Here is a 26,878-nt window from a genome sequence, read left to right as displayed (position 1 = left end):
TTTCAGAAAGAAAGGGATCCATGGCTCTAAATATTTAGATTTTTGACCAATTTATTAGGGATTATGAAAACTTATTTTTAATGCGGTTGCTAATTCATCTCAAACTCTAAGCAAGTTACTAGTTGACATAATTAAAAGCTTACCCTAAAATGGATGGAAAAGATTCACACCTGAAGTTGTTTAAATACGGACAACTATAACTGCAGCTTGCATCCACAATGACAGTGAATTATATGTGATTTCCACAAAAGATAACAATGGGCAAACAAGCTTTAACAAAGACTCATTTTTCTCCTTTTTTGGTTATTTTAAATGGCCATATTCAAACCTAAGAAGGTGTACAACCTGTTTTGAGTATTGGAAATGATAGTTTTCTCAGGATTTCAGGATCCCATTTATTCTAAAAAATTTTCAATGGAAGTTTTATTTGTGATGAAAAGAAGTGGACTCTGGGTGTGAGGTGCAGCAGCCTCCCAAAAGCAAAAGTGCTTTGAAGTAATAACCTTTTCTTTGTTTAATTTAAAAATAACGTTTTACATCTTTAATTATTTAATAAAATAACAATTAAAATTGTCACTCCAGAAGTATGTACCATACTTTAGCTTGTAGTTCAAGTATTTCTGTCACGTAGACTATTGTAGTCTTTGTTTAACTTGAGTGAATGTAAACGCCAGTTTAACAAGCACAGGTAGAGAATGTGTGAATTTTGAGAACCATGGAATTAAACAAACAGGTTTCTTGCTGCAGAACTTATCAGGAGTTTGGTGTATTAGTATAGATTGAGAGTCAAAAAGAGGGGGAGACCTGAGCATTTCCAAAATATGTTTGACCATATAACCTTTATCATATGAATTACCTACCAGCATCTTATGGCGTGAGTATTCCAAAGAACACATTTTGAGAAAGTCTGTTCTGATTCATTGTTATCTCTATGTTTTATTATGTAAATACATTTTTCTTATTTTTTTCATTTAAAAGTTAAGTACTATAAATATTCTATTGTGATATCAAAAGAGATTTATGTTTTGGCCATTTCTTTCAAAGCCTGTCATTAAACTTTGTATGTGAATAAAGCTTTTGCACAATTTTCTCAGTGTTTGAAAATAATATCACTAGGTCACTAGTCTAGGAATTAGAGCACTTATCCCCTAGATTCTGATGCCTGCCAACTCTGGGACTCCATCCTTTCTAGTCATTTAACCTTTCTTAGTCTCAATTGCTTATTTAATTTTATTTTAGAAAGATAACACCTGTTCTATCCAATTCACAGTGTTTTGAGTATTAAATAATTACATTTACTGTGTAAACTAGGAAATATGAGGGCAATGTGGGGTATTATTAATATTATTACCGGTATTATTTTTGTTATATAATTAATCTCATTTCCATTTAATTCTCTAAAAAGTGTTGGATAGGTTTGGTGGAGACTTACTAACATTGCTGAAAACAATTTGAAGTAAGGAATGATTGATTGTTTGAATTAAATGTGAGTTTTTTCTAATAGGTTCTTCCACCATCTTTTGAAAATAGATCTGTCTATATTTTTATATAGATTATGTAGCTTTAATTTGTTTTTTTTTTTTTTTTTTTTTTTTTTCTTATTTGCTGTCAGCTGTCACAGCTACCATTCCCATGGGAGGCTTTCTTTGTCTTATAATTTATTTTTAAGTGAGAAGACAAAATTGTTTTAGTTAAATGTTTTTTTTTTTCAAGTTTTCTGTAAGTGGCATTTACTAGCAATTTCAGATTTATTCTGTTATAATGGCATTTTTAAAACATCCTTAGGCATTATGATGGCTTTAGAATAAATCTAACTAAAAATTTTATCTTTGCTGTTAAAAAAGACCACTTCTAAGTGTCTTTAAACATAGTCCATCTTTCAGAGACCCTTTTGTTTGAAGATAAGTTTGTCCCGTGAGTATACTGAACAACAGTAATGCATGGCATTTATTCAGCATTTTGTATTTTCAAAGCAATTTGCAGTCATCAATTCATTTAACCACCCAACAACTCCAGCCCTGAGAAGCAAATGTGACCTGACCACCACCTGAGCTGGCATTAACACCCCAAATTGCCTTCTATGCTCACATTATTGAGACTTGCTTTGATTAAAAATCATCCTTGGGACAAAAGGAAGGCTAAATATAAGCTACTTCCTTCTGCTTCTTTGTCATTTATTTTTCTCACAAGTGGAATAATCTATTGCCATTTCAGTGGGAGCTGTCTGAGTCCCCATTACTACTTGGAGGAGGTTTTCATTTAAAGATAATGACAAGCTGTTATGGTAAGATCCTTTTAGGGAACTTCGTGTGCTCACCCTTTAAGGTCGAATTTAGATGTTATTTCATAGCTGAAATGTTCCATAAAACTTCTTTTTCGGTCTTCCTAGGATTTAATTTCTTCCTCCTGTGTTCACACAGAATTTTATATATACTTCTGTTACATCTCTTGCCAAAATTTTGGTGTAGCTCTAAGTCTAGAATGGGAGCATTTCTATGGCCTGTAACCATGTCTTCTTTATCCTTCTATCTATTGTTCATTAGCACACTGTCTGGAATATGTGGGAACTCAAGAATCTTTTAATCCCATGTTAGAACTCAGCTGCTCCCTGTGGCTTTCACCCAGCCACCCACCCTATGCTCTGACTGATGTGCGGAGTAGAAAATGGGAACTGAATTAGATGAGTCCGGGAAAGTCTTCCTGGATGTATGAATGATTTGGCTAATTTCTCAGACTGATGAGGTGTTATTTTGGTAAAGAGCATAGGAAACAGTGTGTGAAAGCTCCCAGGCAGGAAACAGCGTAACACACTGGACTATGAATAGTCCTAGTAAGAGTCTTAGAAGAGTAAGCATCCCCTTCATTGCCATCATTGCCATCATCATCTTACAATTACCACTTAATGAGCATTTTCAAGGAACCTGCTGCTGTCATTGGTGTCTTATAGACTTTATCACACATAGAAATTGCCATAGACATGCAGTGCAGGAATTATCATCATAATTTTTTCAGGTAAAGAAAGGTTCAGAGAGACTAAGAAAATTTCTCAAGTTAATGCAGCTAGTAAACAAGGTAGCCAGCCATTGAACCTTAAGACATGGGGATTGTATTTTTGTGGATTGCGTAGTGCCGCTTGCATACCATCTTGAGACTGCTTGCTCCTTGGAATACCTGCTGATTGTATCATTTCTCTTTTCTCCTTTGTCTATGAACCTGCAAGTGGTGAGCAGCTCAGAGGCTACATTCAGTGGAACTTTTCAGTTTTGTGATTCTGTTAAGAATCCACACATCCTCTAAAAGGCCTCCTATAGAAGGAGTCCCCATTAACTGCAAATGGAGCTCTGATCACAGGAGGAATGAGGACAGGAGCTGAGACCATTATTCTCTATTCTAAGATGTCTAAAGCAGACCAAAACAGCTTTTATGTTTTCATTCCTTGCTTTGAGGTCTACACCTTGAAGGCTACCTTTCTTCTCTGGTCCCCAAAATGGTTTTTATTCTCAGAATTATAAAAAGCAATGCTATTAGTGCGTGTTCATGCTGTTTAAGGAAGCAGAAACTTTTCAAATCTTGAGTACAATTACTTACGGAGTGTTTAATTTAAAACAAGACAGATTGAGCTTTATCGCTTGAGGTTAAGGATATGATATATTCCTTAAAGGGCTTTGGACCATGTAGTGGCTCGTTGCAGAGTCAGCTAGAACCATTTGAGAACTGCCTGACACAATATAGAATAATTTACAATTTATATCAAAGAAATCAATAAAATTTGCAAAGCTTTATGGCTCTTTGAAGACTTAGGTATTACCTAAATTTAGTTAGTACCTAAAATTTCGGCAAAGAATGGTTTACTGTATTGAAGGGTTCCGTTCCATCTTCCATCCCAAACACACTGTATTATAAAATAATGCAAGGAACATTTAATTAATCTGAGAATAATACAGAAGTGTGTAATGTGGAGGTGGGTATGTATGTATCTGTATTTCTATGTCATTTTGGGATATGGAATATGCATTTTAGGATTTAGAAAACATGTTCCGTGTAACATTTCTTTGCTCTTTTTTCTTTTATGTGTATATTACAGTTCTTTTTTTAAGAGCAGTTTTAGATTCACAGAAAAATTGAGCAGAAGGTACAGAGATTTATCTTAAATCCCCTGCCACTATGTATGCATAGCTCTGCCTATTATCCACATCCCCCACCAGAGTGGTACATTTGTTACAACTAAAGAACCTACACTGATACACCATTATCACCCAAACTCTATAGTTTACATAAGTTTCACTCTTGGTGTTGTGCATTCAGTGGGTTGAACAAGTGAATAGTGACATGTATCTACCATTATAATATTACATAGAGTACTTTCACTGCCCTAAAAATCCTCTGTACTCTGCCTATTCATTTCTCACTACCCAGAATCCTTGGAAACCACCAATATTTTTACTATCCTCATAGTTTTGCCTTTCTCAAAATGTCATGTAGTTGGAATTACAGTACATTCCCTAATACATGTAGTATGTATTTAGTGCTAAAAAGAAGTGAGCTATCAAGTCATGAAAAGACATACAGAAAATTTAAATGCATATTGCTAAGTGAAAGAAGCCAATGCAAAAAGGTACCTTCTATATGGTTCTAACTACACTCATGCCACATAATGACGTTTTTGTCAATGATGGGTTACATATACCACAGTAGTCTCATAATATAACACCCTATTTTTACTGTACCTTTTCTGTGGTTAGATACACATATTCTTACCATTGTGTTACAGTTGCCTATGGTAGTCAGTACTGTCACATGAGGAACAGGTTTGTAGCCTAGCAGCAATAAGGTATACCATATAGCCCAGATATATAGTAGGTTATATGGTCTAGGTTTCTGTAAGTACACTTGTATTAGTCTGTTCTCATGCTGCAATAAAGAAATGTCTGAGACTGAGTAATTTATAAAGGAAAGGGGTTTAATTGATTTATGGTTCCTTATGGCTGGGAGACCCTAGGAATCTTACAATCATGGCAGAAGGGGGGGCAAACATGTCCTTCTTCATGTCAGCAGGAGAGAGAAGTCCTGAGCAAAGAGGGAAAAGCCCCTTATAAAACCATCACGTCTCATGACAACTCACTCACTATCACGACAACAACATGGAATTAACTGCTCCCATGATTCAATTACCTCCCAGGAGGTCCATTTCATGACACCTAGGGATTATGAGAACTGAAGTACAAGATGAAATTTGGGTAGGAGCACACACAAATCATAGCAATACTGTATAATTTTGCAGTGACACAATCACCCCACAATGCATTTCTCAGAATGTATTCCATCATTAAGCAATGCTTGAGTATAAATAACTTTCATGTAATTTCCATTAGTTACTTAGGTGGCCTTGAGTAAATCTTGACCCTTTGATAATTGAGCATATTAATGTATATATCAATTGTGCCTGATTCAACCTATGTAGAGCTTTTTTTTAATAAATACATCATTAAAGGTTATGTGTTTTCTTGCTCTTACTCTGTAAATACTTTTTTACATTGTAAATATCTGAGCTAGGATATGAACAATGGCAAGGCACAAAACTTTGGAAACATTAAGACTCATGAAATCTTTAACAAGTGATTTCACTCTTAGTCTTACAAAATTTTGAAGCTGACATTATAATTAATGGTATGTAAAAACACAATAGGACAAAAATAATGCAGAGCATTGAATTTGTAGCCTTGTCACATTAGTGGCTAGAAAACTATCCATTGACATTAAAATGTGTTATTTAGTACCATAAGCTTTGTGACATTAACTTGGAAATTGTCAATATCATTAGGTTAACAAAGGCTACCTTGAATAAGGCAAAAAACATGGTGGAGTTCCAAAAATATGAACTGGACATTTATGAAACTGAGAAAATAATGGCATAGGTTATTAATGTTCTGCTGGGCAAAAATAATATAAATGAGTGTCTTAAATATAGTGACAAGCGAAGGGTAAGAAGTAGAAGTTTTTTTTTTAATACCTCAGGAAAACTTTCACAGAATGTTTGAATTTCAGAAGTGATTTAACAAAAACAATAACAATAAATTACAAAGCAGAAAATATGTGAGATGTATTTGTCATAATAATTAGGTTTTTGAAAACCTCTGAATAGCCAATTTAGTCTCTGAATTATTTGAGATCTAATGAGAAAGAATAGGATTAGGAGATAGAGGTAAGTGATTTGTTTTTCTAAGACCACCAGAGTGGGCACAAAAGAACCAGCAAGTAGGCAAGTGTAGGAGCAAAACTGCAAGTTTATTTTGGTCACCTAAGGTGTGGGGAAGAGGTCTGTCGGCCTCCGGCAAAGAAGGCTGACAGAGTCCCCCGGTGGGGCTCTCGGACGGAGTTCCTGCAGTCCCGACATCCCGACAGGAGTGGAGGACTGAGGAAGGCCGCACGTGGCGTCCATCCGGAACGGCTTTTCTAGGAGTGGGAGGGCAGTAGGTGGGGCACAGGCGTGTCGGGGGGCGTTCCGCAGGTGCGACCAGGTAAATCTTGGTCTCTTCGGATTGACGTCACCTGGCGCATGCCCAGTTGGTCTGCACCCTCCCTGGGCACTGGCTGCATTTTTGCGCGTGCGGGAAAAGTTGGTGAAGAAGAACCCGGAAGTGCACCATCTTGCCTCCGTTCATCCAAACATTCCAACCTTTTATTGGTAATAGTGATAAGGGGCGCCGTGGTCTGTCTGGCTACTTCCTGCTGTTAAGGGGCGTCGTTAAGGTCAGGGCCCATGGTCGGCATTTGGACGTACGGATGAAGAATAAAATAAGTCACAGTATTAGTATAGGAATGAGGAATGGAAGCATTTGTTGTAATGGGGCAAAACCCAGAAGGAAGGTTCCAGCAAGGTTGAGGAGTATGAGATAGTTAAGAAAATTTAGTAAGTTTGAGGCGAGTGGGGGAAAGCCAAACTGATTTCCACTGATTGCTTTTGGTAGGGGCCCTTTTTAGCTGGGAATGAGGAACGAGTGCGCAGAGTAGTTCTTGGCCAGGCAGCAATTAAGGAGTGGAGTTTTTGTGGAGTGGATGGCTTTCCGCTTACTCCTACTACAGAGATATTGGATGGAAGGCTAGGTCCAGAGAAGGACGGCAAAACAGAATAGGTAGCCTCGCTGTTGATTAAAAAATTGATTGTCTTACCTGCTACCAGGAGAGTTACCCGCGGCTCGGCAAGGGTGATGGGGGTCCCCGAGTCTCGGCACCTTCAGTTGTCGTCATCCAGATGTAGGAGCTGGAAGGAGCTCCCAGGATCCTGGGAAAGGGGGTCACGTGGAGACGCAGCACCTGTTCTCAGGATGGGGCAATCAGACTTCCAGTGTCCTCCCTGCTGGCAAGCAGGGCAGGGGGTTGCTGGTGGACGAGGGTTAGGACATTCACTGGCCCAATGTCCTGATGCCTTGCACTTATAGCAAGGCTGTGTTGGGGCTCGGGGACCTTGCGGACACCTGTTGGCATAGTGTCCTGCCTTGCCACACTTATAGCAGGCTCCTTTCGTAGCCTTGGAGTCTGCGGAGTGTGTGCTCTCTGGTCTGGGGTTACGACTGGGCTGTAAAGCCGCTGCTAGGAGCTGTAACTTCTGTTTGAGGCGAGCCTGCTATCTCCTCTCTGGAGTTATAGACCTTAAAAGCTAATTTAACCAGGTCTTGTATTGGTGTCTGAGGACCATCCTCTACCTTTTGAAGTTTTTTAGGAATGTCAGGAGCTGATTGAGAAATGAAATAAGATGCCAAAATGGTGGCCCCTGTGGGGGAGGCCGGATCTAACCGTGTATACTGGGTTAGAACCTCAGTCAGTTTAGGGTAGAGGTTAGGATAACCTGGAGGTTATGCCAAGTTAAGTCATAGGCCTGACAAAGGTATCTAAATTCCTTTATGTATATGGTAGGATTAGCTGAGAAATCACCTAAACGCTTCTCAATTTTGGAAAGATCAGCCAATGAAAAAGGGACATGTACTCTGACTACCCCTCTGCCCTAGCCACCTCTCGCAAAGGTGCTAACACTGTAGGAGGGTGTGGGCAGATATAGGGGACTCAAGACAGCCAGTTGGGGGCCCCGAAGGAGGCACGGGACCGAGTGGATTACTAGTAGATAAGGAGGAGGAAGGAGGAGTCTGGATGGGGGGAGGAGGAGGAGTCTGGGCAGGAAAGGAGGGGGTGGAGAGAGCGGGGAGAGAAGGAGGAGTATAGGGACGAGAGCTTAAGGCCCAAAAGCCTTGTACGTAATTAATTTCTGACCACTTGCCTAGCCGCTGTCAGAAATTGCTGAGGTCGATCACGCCACAGTGGAAAGGAAAATTAACCGCTTCCTCCTAAGGTCTTGTTCAAGCTGTAAGGTTTTTAAATTGGCTAGGAGCCACCCTAAGGGGGTGCTCTTTGGAAATTTGGACTGGGGGGTTTCCCGTTTGTTTCCTCTTTACTTACACAATGGACACAATGGAAATGGAAGTGGATCTCTGCCTGGCTTCAAAGCATCCTTTGGAACCAGCAGAGACAGCCTGGAGGCTCATGGAGCCAAAGTGGAGATTACCTTCAGGCAGACGTCTCCGTCCTGAACGGGCCTCCCGAGCCACTTGGTGGCTCAAAAGTGGGCCTCGGACCTGCGCAGGATTTTTGGCCGAGGGAGGTAAAGAGGAGACAAGGGCACTTACCCCAGAGAGGCCGTGAGAGTGAGGGAAGTGGGTCTCAAGTCCTGGTCTGTCTGCTGCATGGGAGCAGGAGGAGGTTCCTCAACCCTTAGAGGCCTGAGGAGGGGTCTCCTCCCGGGTTTCGGCACCAACTGATTTGTTTTTCTAAGACCACCAGAGTGGGCACAAAAGAACCAGCGAGTAGGCAAGTGTAGGAGCAAAACTGCAAGTTTATTTTGGTCACCTAAGGTGTGGGGAAGAGGTCTGTCGGCCTCCGGCAAAGAAGGCCGACAGAGTCCCCTGGTGAGGCTCTCGGACGGAGTTCCTGCAGTCCCGACATCCCGACAGGAGTGGAGGACTGAGGAAGGCCGTGCGTGGCGTACATCCGAGCGGCTTTTCTAGGAGTGGGAGGGCAATAGGCGGGGCACGGGCGTGTCGGGGGGCGTTCCGCAGGTGCGACCAGGTAAATCTTGGTCTCTTCAGATTGACATCACCTGGCACATGCCCGGTTGGTCTGCACCCTCCCTGGGCGCTAGCTGCATTTTCGCACGCATGGGAAAAGTTGGTGAAGAAGAACCCGGAAGTGCACCATCTTGCCTCCATTCGTCCTGTAATGCCCAGACCCACGATGACCCGAAAGCAACCACCAGAGTCCAGAGACAAAGCCAAGCGGCAGGGATCACTTTATTTCGAATTCGAACTCGGTTCCCTCCAGCTAGGTATCCGATCCTAGGGAGAGACCCCGAGCTTGGTGTTCAGCTGTCTTTTATAGTCAGACACAAACAAGTTACAGCAAGTTACAGAGTCACTGGGAATTTTTACAGTTGTAGGTTTACAATTGGCTGACATTTAAAGTTAAACATTAGTCAGTTGTTCATTGGTTCCCGCCCTTTGACTAAACCACAAACAGCCGCTTGCCCTGCTAGGGACTTTCCAGATAACCTTGTTGTTTTAGCATTAAGGGGAGTTTCCTGACTTTTCTGACCTCTGATATTCAGTATTTTTCCACTCCTCATTCCCCCCTCTCTCTCTAGTGTCTTGAGAGCCAATCTTGGGTCTTATATGTCTGACTCGGAAGTCTCAGTGAGTACAGGTTGGTACTGGGCTCTCAGGACCATAAGCTGGACAGTGTTGAGTCTTTCTTTTACAAAGTTTGTTAATCTGTTTATTATACATGGTCCTATAGTGAGTAAGAAGTATACTTATGAATGGTCCTATGAGGGGCACTAGAAGGGAGTACATGGAGGAATTCCACCAGCTGTTGGCAGCAGAGGTGAATTGTTGTTTCTGCAATTCTAGGCTGAGTTTATGTAGCTGTTGAACTCGTGTTTCTACAAGTCCAGATTCATTTATGTAGAAACAACAATCTTCTCTGAGGAAAAGACAGGTCCCTCCTTTTTCGGCCATTAACAGGTCTAGTGCACGGTGGTTTTGTAAAGTAACTTGGGCAAGGGAAGTCAGTTGTCTCTGTAATGAGGCAAGGGATTCGGTGGAAGCTTCCATAGCTATGGAGAATTGATGAGAGAGTTTTGCAGTGCTGATAAGGGAGTGACCTAAAGCTTCCCCGGCTAGTCCTGCAGCAACTAAGTACGTGGTGAGTGAGACTCCAGCTACTAGGGGGAGGAATATAGCTCATTTTGGTCTAGGGAAAGGGACAGAGTCCCACCTGGAAAATTCTGCAGGGATGCGCAAGGTTAGTTGAGGGACTAGTGTGACAGGGAGACACGGTAGGGTTATAGTGGCCTGAATGGAAAGGTTCTTATATAGGGTCCCATTGCACCAGAAGAAAGAACCGGGAGGGGCAAAGAGGGTTGAGTTGGGAGTAGAAGTTGTATTACAGAGGGTAGTGCCAGCATTTGAATAACAAAAGGAAACTTGTATCTGTCCAGGGTTTAGGAACAAGGGGACGTCAGGGATCGGGGGTAGTATGTGGCTATTGTTAGGGTTTAGGCTGAGAGAAGCGTTAGACGGGCCTGGAAGTGGAACTGCGGTTAATGGCAGTCGCCCTAGAGCCGCGCAGAAGAAGCATGCAGAGAGATTGCCTAGGCCAGTGGCGTTTGCGATTTCTAACCCTTCTCTTAATAGGGATAACCAGGAAAAGGGGCGGGTAGGAGTTAAAGTTGAAAGCTGGACATTTAATTCCCTTTCCTGGTTCTGTATAGCTGCATGTAGGGTGGTCTGGATCTGAACAAGGGAACGCCAGAGAAAGGGATGGCTATTAGGCCAGGTAGTTCCTGAAGTCAAGTACATAGCCCCTTTTTGCTGGGAAGTCCAACGGGGGTCCCTAGGGGTCCCAGATAACCCAGGTGTAGCCTGATGTAGTTTTAAAGAAATTGTGTGACTGCCATGTTTGACTGGATAGGGACTCAGAAGTTTTTAAGATTTTAATGGTGTGGATTTTGCAGGACCTATATGGACAGCCGACACTTTGTTCTACCCATGAGTTATTACAATAAGAGAGTGTTTGGTCAAAGAGGAAACAAATTGCGGGTGCTGCTTTTCCTGGCTGGTGTTTAAAATCAGTGAAATTTAGATGGATGGGAGTGTTACAACCCCCAGGGGTACAGTCAGCAGTGCCTAATACATAGCACTTTTGTTCTGTCTGAGCATAGTTGGTCCAGTTCTCAGTCAGGAAGAAACGCCAAGCGAAAGGGGATGTTGCCAGGTTTGCCTGGGTCTCCCCACAAGGGATCCATAAGAGTAGAAGAGTTATAAAGGAGGTAGATGTCATAGTTACAGTTTAGGTTTCTGACGGCATAGAACAAGTTTTAGAGGGTTTTCTTTGGTCCGGTCAACTGTCCAGGTTGCTGCCTCTCCTGTCGAGGATGTAACAAGGTCCGAGAGTGGGTCTATAGGCTTGGCGTGGGTGTGATGAATCCAGGCAGCGATGGCTTCCACTTTGAGGGCCGTAGACATAGTCAGGATCACCTGGAATGGTCCTTTCCACCGGGGTTCTAGGGTTTCTTGTCCGTGGCGCTTGATGAGGACCCAGTCTCCCGGTTTGTACTGATGTGGAATGGATGGAGGCCCAGCTTCATATAGTTCTTTTAGCTTGGGCCAGACTTCCTCATGAACTCTCTGTAGGGCTTGTAAGGAGAACAAAAGTTCAAGACCATTATCTGTGTCAGCTTTGAGGAGATTGTCTTTAAGGTTAGGGAGGATAGGGGGTGGTTTGCCGTAAGTCCTAGTTTATAAGGAGAGTTACGTGTCCGGAACAGAGCGTAGGGGAGGAGGACTACCCAGTTAGCACCAGTCTCCATGGTCAATTTAGTTAGGGTCTCTTTTAATGTTCTATTCATTCTTTCTACCTGACCTGAGCTTTGGGGTTGATAAGCACAATGTAGTTTCCAATTAGCCCCAAGTATGGAAGCCAATCCCTGACTTACCTTTGCGGTGAAGCCTGGCCCATTATCCAACCCTATCATGACTGGAAAGCTGTACCTGGGCAGGATTTCTTCTAGGATCTTTTTGGCCACAATCTGTGCAGTTTCTTTCTTTGTCGGAAAAGCTTCTGCCCATCCTGAGAATGTATCTATAAAAACTAGTAAATATTTGTATCCATATTTTCCTGGCTTTATTTCAGTAAAGTCAATTTCCCAATATATACCAGGCTTATCTCCCCTGTGTCTTTTTCCCGTGGTCTGGGTCCCGTGACTGGCGTTATTGAGTTGACATACTACACAGTTTTTAACCCTGGTGTCTAATTTTTCAGGGGCATTTTTAATTTTTAGTCCAGCGTGTTGAATCAAATCTAACATCTGCCATGGGCCCAGATGAGTGCTTCGGTGGATTTATGCTATTACTCACTGCCCCAACCTGTCCGGGAGAATGGTATTGTTGTTAGAATCTTTCCACCACTGATTACTGACCTGTGTTCTGGGGAGTTTATCCACTGGAGGTCTTCTTCTGAGTATTCTGGGTGAAAGGGCAATTCTCTGGGCCTGGGATCAGGCAGCTGGAGGGCCAGCAGCTGAAGAGTGGTTTTAGCCATGTCTTTTGCAGTCTGGTCAGCCAGGTTGTTTCCTCGAATGACTGGGTTAGTGGCTTTTTGATGTCCCAGACAGTGGACGATAGCCAGCTTTTTGGGTTCCCAAAGGGCAGCCAGAAGATTTAAGATTTCTTCTTTATTTTTAATGTCTTTTCCTTCAGCTGTGAGAAGCCCCCTCTCTCTGTATATAGCCCCATGTATGTGGGCAGTGGCAAATGCATACCGGCTGTCAGTATATACTGTCAGTTTACGGTGTTTGCCTAGTTTCAGGGCTTGTGCCAAGGCTATTAACTCAGCCTTTTGAGCCGATGTTCCTGGAGGTAAAGGCTCAGCCCAAATTATCTCAGTCTCTGAGGTTACCGCCGCCCCTGCATACCTCTGTCCTTGGTGAACGAAGCTGCTTCCGTCAGTGAACCAGGTGAGGTCTGCATCTGGTAGCGGTCGGTCCTGGAGGTCTTCTCTGACTCCATGTACCTGGGCTAGTATTTCAGCACAGTTGTGGAGCGGCTTACTTAAGTCTGGGTCTGGCAGCAATGATGCTGGGTTTAGGGTTGTCGGGGGCTTAAATGTTATTCTGAGGGGGTTTAGTAACAGCCCTTGATAATGGGTAAGCCGAGCATTGCTGAGCCATCGGTCAGGGGGTTGTCAGAGGATGCCTTCGACAGCATGAGGGGTGGTGACTTGTAATTCTTGGCCCATGGCCAGTTTGTTAGCGTCTTTGACCATCAGGACCTTTGCAGCAATCATCCGGAGGCAAGGAGGCCATCCTGCAGCTACCGGGTCCAGTCTCTTTGAGAGGTATGCAACCGGTCTGCGCCAGGGACCTAAATTTTGAGTTAATACTGCTTTCGCTATGCCCCGGCTTTCGTCCACGTATAAGTGGAAAGGCTTAGAGACATCCGGAAGACCCAGCACGGGGGCTGAGAGCAGAGCAGTTTTGATTTACTGGAAAGCTTGCTCAGCCTCTTCAGTCCAATTGAAGGGCTGCTGCTCTTTGGTAGCCTGATTGAGGGGTTTTGCCAGTTCAGCGAAGCCAGGTATCCAGAGTCTGCAGAACCCTGCAGATCCCAGGAACTCTCTTACCTGTCGTGTTGACTGCGGTCTGGGGATCTGTAGGACAGTTTCTTTTCGAGCATTTGTTACCCAGCACTGTCCCCCTCTAAGTAGATACCCCAAGTAGGTTACCTCTGGCCTGCAGATCTGGGCCTTTTTAGCTGAAGCTCGATAACCCAGGTTTCCCAAGGTTTTCAGGAGGTCTTTGGTTCCTTGGATGCAGGCCTCTGGGGACGTTGCCGCTATTAAGAGATCATCAACATACTGCAAGAGAGTTATACTGGGGTGTTGGCATCGGTACTCACCCAAGTCTTCGTGGAGGGCTTCATCAAACAGAGTTGGGGAGTTTTTGAATCCTTGTGGCAGTCTGGTCCACGTCAGTTGGCCACTTATGCCTCTCTCAGAGTCTGTCCACTTAAAGGCAAAAATTTCCTGGCTTTTAGGGGCTAAAGGCAGGCTAAAAAAAGCATCTTTTAGGTCTAGAACAGTATACCATTGATTTTCAGGACTCAAGGTACTCAGGAGGGTGTATGGATTTGGCACCGTCGGGTGTATGTCCATTACCCTTTTATTGACTTCTCTTAAGTCTTGTACCGGCCTGTATTCTTTACTGTTGGGTTTTTGTATTGGTAGCAGCGGAGTGTTCCATGATGAGTGGCGGGGGTGTAGGACTCCATGATCTAGGAATCGGCGGATGTGTGGTATAATTCCCTCTTTGGCTTCCAGGACCATTGGGTATTGGCGCACGTGAACAGGGTCCATCCTGGGCTTAAGCTCAACAAAAATGGCGGGATGGTGCTTTGCTAGCCCTAGCCCTCCTGTTTCTGCCCAAGCCTCCGGGAAGTTCTGGAGCCAGGAGTCTATATTTTGGTTAGGAGGCGTTAACTCCTGATGAAGCCGGTACTCATCCTCTAGAGTTACGGTAAGAACAGATAGTGGCCTGTTTTGGGAGTCAGTCACTTTGGGCCCTTCTGGTTGAAAATGGATTTGTGCCCCCATTTTTGTCAACAGATCTCTCCCCAACAGGGGACAAAGGCTGTCAGGGATGACCAGGAAGCTATGGGACACTTTCCCAGTTCCCAAGTTTACTGCTCTCTGGGTTGTCCATGGATATTTCTTGGTTCCTGTGGCCCCTTGAACCCAGGAGGAGTTGGAAGATAGCTTTCCATAGGGCTTGACTAAGACCTAATGTTGTGCCCCGGTATTGACCAGGAACTGGACCAGGGACCCCTCCACTTGTAAAGTTACCCTAGGTTCGGGGAGGGGATCCAAACCCCGTCTCCCCTAGTCCATATCTTGGGTAACTAGTATCGGCATAGATTTGGGCTGCCATTGTCCTTGGCCTGGCTGGCGCTGTTTCTTTTTGGGGCAGTCTTTTATCCAGTGACCAATTTCTTTACAGTATGCACATTGGTCTTTACTTAGATTGCGCCTAGGGGCATGCATGGATTGGGTGCTTCCTGGAGGTGGTTGCTCTTTTTGAATGACTGCCGCCAGGACTTTGGTCATTTTCTCAGTGGCCCTAATTTGTCTTTCCTCTGGAGCATCTCTGTTGTTGTAAACTCTCTGTGCTATGTGAAGGAGGTCCTGGACCTGTTTTCCCTCCAAATCTTCTAATTTTTGTAGCTTTTTTAATATCTGGGGCCGCCTGGTTGACAAAGGACATAACGACTGCTGCCTGATTTTCAGGTGCCTCTGGATCTATAGGTGTATACTGTCTAAAGGCTTCCATTAGTCTTTCTAGATAAACAGCGGGGCTTTCTGTCTTTCCCTGTAAAACAGAATATACCTTAGCCAAATTAGTGGGCTTGCGAGCTGCAGCCTGGAGACCCGCCATTAGAGTCTGTTGATAAACGAGTAGCTTTCCCCTACCTTCTGCTGTATTGTAGTCCCACATTGGCCTGGTCAAGGGAAATGCTGCATTAATGAGGTCGGGGTTTGCAGTCGGTTGACCGTCATCTCCAGGAACCAACTTTCTAGCCTCTACCTGGATTCTCTCCCGTTCCTCCATTGTGAACAGAATGCGGAGGAGCTGTTGGCAGTCATCCCATGTGGGCTGATGAGTGAACATGACACTATCTAGAAGGGCTGTTAGGTCCTTGGGGTTATCAGAGAACCGGGCATTCTGAGTCTTCCAGTTGTACAGGTCACTGGTAGAGAATGGCCAATACTGGAGTCTAGGGTTACCTGTGTCATCGGGGCGTCCTATTTCCCTTAAGGGGAGCGCTACAGTGGAATCGGGAACTCGCGGAGTTGCCTCACGCTGGACACGCCCGCGCGTTCGCCCTGCCGGCCCTCCCGAGCCATGTTCACTTTCAGTTTCTCCTGGCACCGCGGCTGCTTCTCGGCCCTCATGGCTTCCTGGGAGTGCGGCCGGTTGGGCTTGGGCATGGGGTCCGGGAGGGGGAGGATAAGGCGGGGGTTCCAAGGATGCGAGGTCCTGGCTGTCAGGCAACACAGGGGGCAAGGGGGCAGTTGGAGTTTTTGGTCTTTGGTGGTCCCAGTTGGTTGCGTGACTAGGGTTTTACAGGGTTCAGAGGTCAGCAGAAAGGGAGCTAGCCACGGGGGCGGATTTTCCACCAGATCTTGCCAGACTAAAATGTAGGGGATCTGATCTGGGTGTCCCGAATGACCTGGCAGGAAAACCCTTGATTTGACCTGGAGGATAATGGGGAGGCAAAAAGTTCCCTCAGGCTGGCCAGCCTACGCTGAAGGTGGGCCACTCAGAGCGGCAGAGGGTTATTTTCCCTTTTTAAGTTCTATACTGAGATCATGTCCCCTTGCTCTCACATCTTTAAAATTATTGACAAGGAGAGAAAGTGGTGTGGTCTGGGAGTTGCCCATTCCAAGGAAGTCCTGTTGATAGACGATGGGTGGTAAGGGATATTAGTGCCTGGTACAGGACTGGCTCCGAAGCTCCTGTAAATCAAGGTAAATTAGTAAGGGGTGTGCAACAGATAACTTCCAACAACCAAGATATATTGATCACTAGCGCGTCTTGGGCTTAGGACCCGGCCAGAAGCAGATGGGCCACAGAATACAGAGCCCCAGATGAGTACCGGAGGATGTCTCCTACCAGCCTCCACTGACTGTTCTATAGCGCATCCGCCAGGACTAGATCAGTCTCATATACAGACCCCACGGGATTATTCAGAGGCAGGCAGACAACATATAAACAGAGCCGGCTTACTCACTTTTGCGATGACCTGATGGCCTGGGGTCTGGTGGACTTAGGGGCAATCCCGGACGAGCCCCCAAGATGTAATGCCCAGACCCGCGATGACCTGGAAAGCAACCACCAGAGTCCAGAGACAAAGCCAAGTGGCAGGGATCGCTTTATTTCCAGTTCGAACTCGGTTCCCTCCAGCTAGGTATCCGATCCTAGGGAAAGACCCCGAGCTCGGTGTTCAGCCGTCTTTTATAGTCAGACACAAACAAGTTGCAGCAAGTTACAGAGTCACTGGGAATTTTTACAGTTGTAGGTTTACAATTGGCTGACATTTAAAGTTAAACATTAGTCAGTTGTTCATTGGTCCCCACCCTTTGACCAAACCACAAACGGCCGCTTGCCCTGCTAGGGACTTTCCAGATAACCTTGTTGTTGTAGCATTAAGGGGAGTTTCCTGACTTTTCTGACCTCTGATATTCAGTATTTTTCCACTCCTCAGTCCAAACAGTAAGGAGTAAACCGCTGAATGCACTTATATAAATATTTTATGAAGGTGAAAATAAAGCAATTAAGGCACCCCACTAAATATACATCACATTATTGCAATTTTGTAGGCCATAAAATTAGTACAAATATTTGCTCTATTTAAGAATTTCCATTTACCAATCCCTTGCCCATTGCGTAAATTTAACATATTCATTCACTGTCTTAAAACAATACTCTTAAATGTGCTGTGCTTTGTTTTAGTTATGGCTCTCTTAGCCACCAGCTCAACATTTAATGGGTTCTGATTGAATCACTCAGAGTTGTTAACCCTTTGTCCCAGGTTTTTTCCAAAGCCCTTTGTCTGTGCTCTTGACACAAGTCTCATACGCTGCTTTAACATTGTATGTATGCCTCTGAGCCTAGCAGTTCTATTCTGTATGTCTATGTGTGTGTGTATGTCTCTCTCTCTCTCTCTCTCTCTCTCTCTCTCTCTCTCTCTGTGTGTGTGTGTGTGTGTGTGTGTGTGTGTGTGTGTGTATTTTTTCCTCCAAGACTTCAAGGGAAGAGTGTAACAGAAGCAAACCTCTTATTCGCTCTCTGTCTTTTATCATTTTTAGAAACGAGAGTCCATAGCTCTTGTTTTAATTATCTCCAACTGTAAAGACTAGGCATTTAAGCATATTTGAACCATTTCTTATAGTTGCTAACCAAGTATTTCATAGTGAATTCACATGTACTGTATTTGACTTTAGAATAAAGAACTCCTGGTTGGCAAGATTTTGTACACCACATGTGTACTAATAACAATAAACCTAACTTATTATTTATATTCTAAAGCCCTTAAAGTGGTAGTTTTAGACAATTTTCCATTGTACTAGATGCAATATGCTATATTTTTCAAACATTACAGAGTAATCCTTATAGCAAGAAACCAGTGGTTTAAAAATACTTTTTAAGAGTTTGTGGCTGATGCCAAAGCTTAGGGGTCAATACCTGAAGTTTCTTCAGTCTCTTGAGTTCCCTAATTCTTCCTTTCTTGCTTTCCCTCTTCCTACTGCCTTCTTTTCAGTACTTTCACCTGTTGTCAGAGATAAAGCCGATATAGGAGCCTCATGGCCAATATGTGACTACCAGATGTATGACTCATCTGTGGGGACAATATTCCTAAAAAAGAGTCTAGAATTCATGCACAGAGATCAGAGAGTACCTGGTTTCAGCTAAAGTGGTGATAACATATATTGTAGAAGGGTCTAGTTATGTACTGAGCTTTTCGCGCTCACAGCTCTAGAAAGCTTGAGGATGGTGACGGCTTTTTCAAACTTGGGAAGGAATGTATATGCATGAGTAGCACCTTTGTTTTCATGTAATTTGGAGTAATGTATACCTGCTGGTCTTAAATTGTTAGTGGTTAAGATTTCAGGAACAGGTGATTCAGTAGTGATTTAAATTCGAAGAGATAAGATGGCCCTTCCCTGAGTATTTTCCACATTTTGAATTGTCATAGTATCAATATGTTAAAATAATTAAATTGGAGGCTATTAGACAGAGGTGCCTTTAACAGCCTAAGTTCCTACTTAAGGAAACAGAAACCTAACTCTTAATTTAAAAGAAAATGAAAATTAAGTTCATGTAATCACAGGGAGCCAAGTAGACATTAGTTATATTGTCTTGAACTTTCTACTGGGATAATCCAAATAGGGCAATTGATCAAACTTTAACCAATCAAATGATTTTTTTTGCCTTGCTTCAGTATTCACCCTCTAAAAGCCTTCCCCTAGGACTCCTTCAGTGGAGCACCAAACCCAATTCATGAATTGCTGTCTGTTCAAATAAATTTTTAAATTTTAATATGTCAGTTTATCTTTTAACAGATGCATGCACATTTTATATCATAACATCTACCTACATGCAACTTTTCTGTTTCATATTTAGGATGAGAAATGGCTGAGAGTCAGGCTTCTAGAGTCTAGTCTCACTAGAATATTAATTAGCTTTGTGGTTTAAAGAAAGGTACTACAGACTCGTTCATCATGACCTTTGAGAGAATTTACTGCTTAAAAGGTCTTTAATTCCATGCATTCCTGGTCCTTAAATATATCTATATATTATAATCTTCATGAGGCCATGGCTTCTATATCTGACATATCTAGAAGAGTGCTAGTTATAATTTAAGCACTCAGGAAATTAAATTCATTCTAAGGAAATAAAGTATTAAGGAATATACTTCTGCCATAAATTAAGAACTATCTTTTCTTATTTCCTTGTTCTCAGTGATGTACTATTAGTGTGTGGAATAGGGTTAATTCTGAAGCTGTTTACTGTGAGACCAGCCTTCTTTAGACTTCAAATTGAAAGGTTTTCTTAACTGGATATTTTGAGACTTGTGGGCTATATGTCCAGACAGATAAAGTTTAGACAATAGTAGTAGAATTGTAATGAATTTGTATAATTTCCTACTAGGCAATAAAGAACCTACCCTCACCCCGAAAAAAAAAGAAAAAAAAACCTTCCTAGAAATAAGAGAATTAGTTATAGCTCATAATCTATCTAGTATGATTTACTACTCACCTGAGAATGACCCTCCCTTATTTTACTTAATTGGGGATGATGTAAATGAAGAATCATTGTCTGGTAAGATGTCAAATAGAACTGGTTAGGGGTTTTCATTTATAGAGAGAATAAACACCAACTGTTTTGGTGGGGGTTGTTTTTCATTTTTTTTTTTTTTTAAGCATGAACTGCTGCACTTCGTCAGTTGAAACCATAACTCCCACAGTTACAGTTAAGTGTGTGAGAATATTATTAAAGGTACATTTTCAGTAGAGGAAGTCTCCAGAATGTGTTACTACTAATCTTCTGAGCCATTAGTGGTATTCACATGATAAAATGTTAATGTTTCTCTTCTAATTCAAGTGCATTTCTGAACATACCTCAAAGCCAAGCCATGCTGGGTTGAAATGAGGAATGTGATTGGATTTGATTTTAATAGAACATAACATTGATGGAATTGAGAATATGGATTCTCAGTTCCATATGAGATCTTTGCTTTAGGCATTAAAGAGCATATGGTAATAACTTTTTTATGCTTTGCTGTTAAAGATTTAGTGGGAAAATTATCTGGAATACTTTTTATCAAATATCTTATTTAAATAAGAGGAATTCTTTAAAGCATTAGCATTAAAAATTCACAGAGCCTACAAAATTAAAGATAGAAAAATCTATTAGGTTATCTGCCGTCTCCCAGAAAAGGATTACTTCAGAGGAAAGAAGCTATAAAAATGAAAATAAAAACTGAAACAATTATATCGGTATTACAGATGAGTGAAGAAAGGATGTATTGGATTGTTTAGAGAAACCAAATGAAATAATTTTTTAACCTTTAAGAAATCTTTTACCTATTTTTATATATTAAGTTTATATGTCTAAAGCATTTACAATTAAATCATCAGTTATTTTTGTTGTTTCTAAACCTAATTTTGAAACCCTTTTATTACAAATAAGCAGCTAATATTCAAATTTGAATATTCCCCAAACAAATTATCTGCTTGAAGTACTTTAACATGTTTTGCCTTTTGGTTTTGAATTCTCAATACAAAATTTTGTTTAATCACATTCATGTGATGTTTTCATTTTGTTATATAATATGTACACAGATTAAAATAACTTTAAAGACATGTGTATTAGAAAGCAACTATCAGTGTATTTACAGATTTTTTTCTGATATTTTTCTTTTCAAGAATCAATGAGCTACTATTGAATGTGAAATAGATGAACTAGGAAACAAACTTTACATTTGGCAACATAGGATATCATTGATACTTCCAATTTGAATGGTCTTTTTTTAATGACTCAGTACCTTTCAGAAAAATGTTCAGTCTTTTAGATACCTAACCCTGACCCTGTTCCTCTCCAGCAAGACATATGTGGCTTTGTTTCTTGTGGCAGCAGGAGATCTTATCTAGCAACAGTGTGGCTGGGATGGTCTGCTCCTGGGGCTGTGAGGAATGACTGGTCCAATCTGGATACTTGGTTGAATTGCTGCCACCCACAATCAGAATCTATAGCCCCAACAAAGTGTCACCAGTATTGACCTTTTATGTTCTCTAGCTGTTTTATACCCCTTCTTCAACTTCAAGATTGGCCCACAGATTAAGGTAGAATTGATGCTAAGGGTCAAGTGGTTTTAAACCCTGGAGAGAGAACAGATGAGGGGGATGGGTAAAGTAGATGGCTCTGAAAGTTATTTTAAAAATGATATTAATTTTCAGACCTGAAAGGTATTAACTTGTTATGTGCCAGTAAATATGCAGGTCCTAATAAACTATAACTAACCAAGCAACAAAACTCTGTAGAATTTGTCCTGTTTGTTGCCCCAATGTTTTCGTCACTCCCTACTGGCTGCCAGTCATACTGGCCTCCTTTCTATTTTTCATCTTCTTAGACTCTTCTGAAACAGGCCCATTGCACTTTATTGTCTCTCTGCCTAGAAGGCTTTTGCTCAGAAGTTTTTTTTTAATCCTTTATTCTCTCAACACAAATATTTCTTCCTCAGTGGTCTATGTCTTTCATTTTAGTTCTGTTGTATTTTGTTGCTGTGCCCCTAGTGCCTAGAATACTGCCTGCTATATGCAATAATATATATTAATTGAATGAAAGATAAATAAAGTGATATCATTTAGTCTTCATAATAACTTGATGAGGTATATATTGTTATTAACAGTTCATAATGGGAAAACGGAGTCTTATGGAGATCTAGTGACTTTTCTAAATTTAACCTACTAGGGTGAAGCAGATATGGAATTCAAATTCAGGTCTATATAGAAGCGAAGTTCATCTTTAAACACTAAACTATACTGTCTATACTGCTTTGGTAGTGTGAATTTTGTCATCTGTTTCGAGTAGCTTGATTCACATGCCAGTAAACTCATGTTATTGTTTGTTTCCACTATGTGCTGCACAGCATAAACATATTATGCTTGTAATTTGAAGTAGATTCCTTTCCCTACATTTTATGTGAGAGCCGAACCACATTTGCACATTCTTCTTAAAGCCTCCTAAAAGGGATTGCTGAATTGTGTCTTTTAAAAGTAATGCTGAAATCAATGTCATATCAACACTTAAACAAGGAAATGATTCTCATAAATAATCCAAAGAAACAGAAACATTTTTGAATAGTAAAAACTTTCTTCAACTCTCAAAATGTAAAATTTCTTAATGATATTTGGATTTCATCCTCAACTCCAAATGGGAAATGCCATCATGATGTAATAATCCATTTTACTGAATGAAAAGTTTAGGTAGAAGAATATAAGGTTACTAAAGAATAACTGGAGACTTTACTGATAAATTATTATAAGTTAATTTGTTTTTGGAAAGAGTTCCAGGTTTTCTTTGTGACCATAGTGGTACACACTGCTTCTTGTTTTCTAGACCACTGTCACGTCTGCACAACAGGTGATACGTAATTTCATCAAATAGGTTTTATCACTTTCCTTATAATGAGATATATTTTTTGTGCCTGTCCTTGATATACTTACTTTGAAGTATTTCTGGCTGAATATCTCTTTTCTTATTTTATGGATGAGAGGAGAAAAAATATAAGATTTTTTCCATCAATTTTTCCAAGTTATACGTGTTTTGCTTCAACAATTTGTGCAATGAGAGGTGGAAAACCTGAACAGTTGCTAGGGTGTGCGTTTTCTGTAGATCGATCCACACAGGACAGAATAGAGCGCATTCTGAAGAGGTAGGAATTAGAAAGTGATGCCAAATCAGCAAAACAAAACAAAGCAAAAAGCGTGAAGCAAATTAATCATGACAAAACCTGCACAAAATCTGGAGAGCAAGTTGCTGTACCTTAAACCTTCAATAAACAAATTCACTTGGAATTTTAGTAGGATAAAAGATTTAAATGCAAACTGATTGTGGATGTAAAACAAAGTCACTCAAATAGGCAAGATAGACTAGCTTACATAAGGAGATGTTGAGTTTGAGAAAAATCAATAGTAACATTTGAATACTTTAAGTTTTTACAGTGTAGAGACAATTTACTAGCACATTATTATTGTAAGATCAGAATAGTAACATATTTTTTCTTTAGAATGTAAGTTTTTCTGCCTTTAAATAAATATTCTACTAAAATGGAATATTTATGTTTGGTAAGATCATCATATTTTAGACTTAATTTTTAACCCAGGAACTTTAGCAATTTTCTATGCAAAACTCTTATGTCAATGAACAAGACAAATTCTATTATAAAACAACTAATTCTTTTTTTTTTACTATCATTTATTTCAGCTTGTTAAAATGTTTTCTATTAACAGAACTGGTTTTGCTAATAATCATGCACTGGTAACCATCTGTATTGATCACATGGTAAGCAACATTAGAAGTGCTTGTCTGTTTGTCTTTACATATCTTGGTGGAAATACCAACTGCTAAATTATTAATGGCATACTCTAGAATTTAAAAGCATGTCTTTTTGATATCTTCTCCTCAAAACTAGTAACAGGTTATTGTAATTGGAAGTATCTTTTGAATGAGACACAGATGCAGAACAACACTAGCTCGGTATAATGACATGCAAAGGGAAAAAGGTAACATGAGGCACTCTTTGCTGAGATTCATATTTTATATAGTTGGGCTGATAGGTCTTAATGATATCTGCAGACTCTAAGAAGGTGTCTTTGGTATTTTTAAAGACTGAGGCAGAAAACTGGATCTGGGAAGCATTGTTGGAGGTTTCATTGCTCTTTTCATTAAGTGGCTGGGACAATGAAGAAAGTTTGAGAAATAAATGTTTGGCTACAGAGATGGCATTCATTAATGACAAGAAGAATGTTTAGCCTTGCTGAAGACACAAGTGGTCTCTAGGTACAGAAAAAACAAAACAATAAGACAAGAAGACAGACAGACTTTTGTCACTCACAATAAGTCTGTAATAGTTATATATATATACACAATGGTGCTGCATCAAAAGGTAAAATTTCTTATTTTGGGGGAATGTTGATATCAGTAAACAACTTCTTGGTGAGAGAACTGTAAAAAGAGGGTTCAAAGTGTAAGTGATAGTACCAGATGATTTTTAAATTTCCTTATAACTTGAGATTTTATAATTTTATTTTTCTATACTTCCAAAAATTTTTACAAGGTTATAAAAAGTCCTAGGTTATAGGATATAACACAAATTTTTCTCATTTAAAAAGAAATTGTCTCTATTATATTCTAATCCAATACACAGAATGTAAAATGTATAGAAATTTAAAATACATGTATATATTTTATATACTGCATCTTTTCCAAGTTGAGATTTTTTAAAAGGACTATTTCATGTGACCCTATGTTGGAGAATTGTGATATTGCAGGTTTGCTCTATTAGTCAACCCTTATGGGTAAAAAAAAGTAGAAAGAAAAATCTAGAACAATAAGTTGGGGATGGAGAGGGGACTGGATCGCCATGAAGAGAGGAAAGACCAATAATGAGAGTATATTTTTGGATCCTGGAAAAGCAGCTATGTGTGTATTAGACCAATGTCTGGATTTCATGATGCCAAACAGTTATATGACAATTGTCATAGTACTTCAGGTTCAATCCATAATTCATCAAACAGTTTAAGCCAATCTATTCTGTATTTAACCATGTGAGATGATATACTGAAAATTTGTAGAAAATGGGAATTATATATTATAAAGTTTTCTGAGATATATTCTATAAAAGTGAAGGATCTTTGTTATATGTTAAGGCACTGGGTTATGACATTCCTAAAATATATGTAATAGGAGTCATCTGAATCACTGTATTCTAATTTAATTAATTATAAACAGTTAAATAAAACCCCAAGTAAAATCTAAACATCCATAATTTATCATTTAATTTTCATTTTTGAATCATTTCAGTGAAAAACAAGTTATTACATGGGACGTATTGCAGCTTGAAACCTCACTTCATGATAGTTGATACAAAAACCTCTGACCTAATATGAGATGACATATTGTTTATTGCAATCAGGATGTAATAACTACTAGCATGAACACTTAGAACTGTTGTCTTCCTTCTCTTTTCAGCGTTGGGTTTATCTCCTTTTTTAACGAATTGGATAGGTTATTAGGTCATATGACATCTGAGGTCCTCTCTAGCCTGATATTCTAATATTCTATTTTATGTTTCTTTTCTTGAGAATCATTGTTTTTTTCTTTAATAAGATTTACTGTTTCCTATGCTAATAACTCAATAATTTAGGAAATAGTTGTCAAAAGATTAAGATATGTGAAATCCTTAAAATTGGGCCAGTTGCTTTGCTAAGCATAGCCAGTACTCTTGGAAATGTATATTATCAGTTAGTTTTGATCACAGCTGAAGATGTTGGGAGAATAAATGTGACTGGAGCAACGTATTCATCACTACTCCAAGGGATCCTGTTATAAATATATCCCCTGAAACCCAAGTGACTACTGCAAAGAGAGGAAACTCTCTTATTCAATATAAGTAGGACCAGTAGTTGGCTGGTAAATGGACACATTGGTAACAGTATGGAATCCAAAGTCATTAATACATACAACCTTAAGCGTTTATTTTAACAGAGCATGTATAAATATACCTTAGATGACCCATCTTTTGATTAATAGTCAGGACTTTTTATTTCATAATTGGTTTTCTCTTGGACATTTTGTGTTGTATTTTTAGTATAAATGACATGCATTATGTATTTCTCCCATCTCTAGTTTCATGTTCTTAGAAAATAAAATAAGTGAGAATGTAAAGATGCTTGCAAAGTTATCTGAAAAATCCTAGGTTTTTGTGCTTTTTTCATACCTAATTCAACGAGGCTTTTCCCACTTTCCACCATTAGTGAGTCTGATTCTCAAAACTTTAAACTAGTTGTTTTTAACACTCAAGTATTACTGATTTTTATAATATTTAATGAAATTTATATTATTATAATTAAATGTACAAAGAACAGCTGAGTTTGAGAACAAACACAGCTGAATAGGCATACAACTCAACTGAGCGAAGAGGCTCCTGGTGAAAACGTAGTCACTAGTGTGAGTGTTCAACATGCTGTGGACATTAGTCATGTTTAACAAAAGAAATGCTCAGTGAAGATTAGTTCAGTGCATCAGATAAATGTAGGTTAGTTAAGAGAGCCTTCAGTGTTTTAATTTCTTTGATTATAAACTCCTTGAATGAAGTGACTGTTTCTTATGCATCTTCATATTTCCTGTTTACCTAGCACAGTACCTGGACATAACATATATAAGCATTTGTTTCTTCATTTGAGTTATAGCATTGACAACACACAATTGTCCTAATGAGACACTGCTTTATCTGAGGATATGACTGGTTATTGTATGTTACCATTTTTCTCTATGCTCAGCGTGTAAATAAAGCAATATTAACATCCTGTTTATGTTTCATTTTGATTGCCATTTGGTAGCTTGAGTTGGAGAAAAATTTATGCACAGTATTTAAGAGGACCAATTTATACTGAAAGCTTTGGAATTATCTTAGAGCCACTGTGAAGCCACTAC

This window comes from Rhinopithecus roxellana, chromosome 1 (assembly GCF_007565055.1).
Source record: "Rhinopithecus roxellana isolate Shanxi Qingling chromosome 1, ASM756505v1, whole genome shotgun sequence".
Lineage (NCBI taxonomy): Eukaryota > Metazoa > Chordata > Mammalia > Primates > Cercopithecidae > Rhinopithecus > Rhinopithecus roxellana.
Note: the sequence above shows the minus strand (reverse complement) of the source record.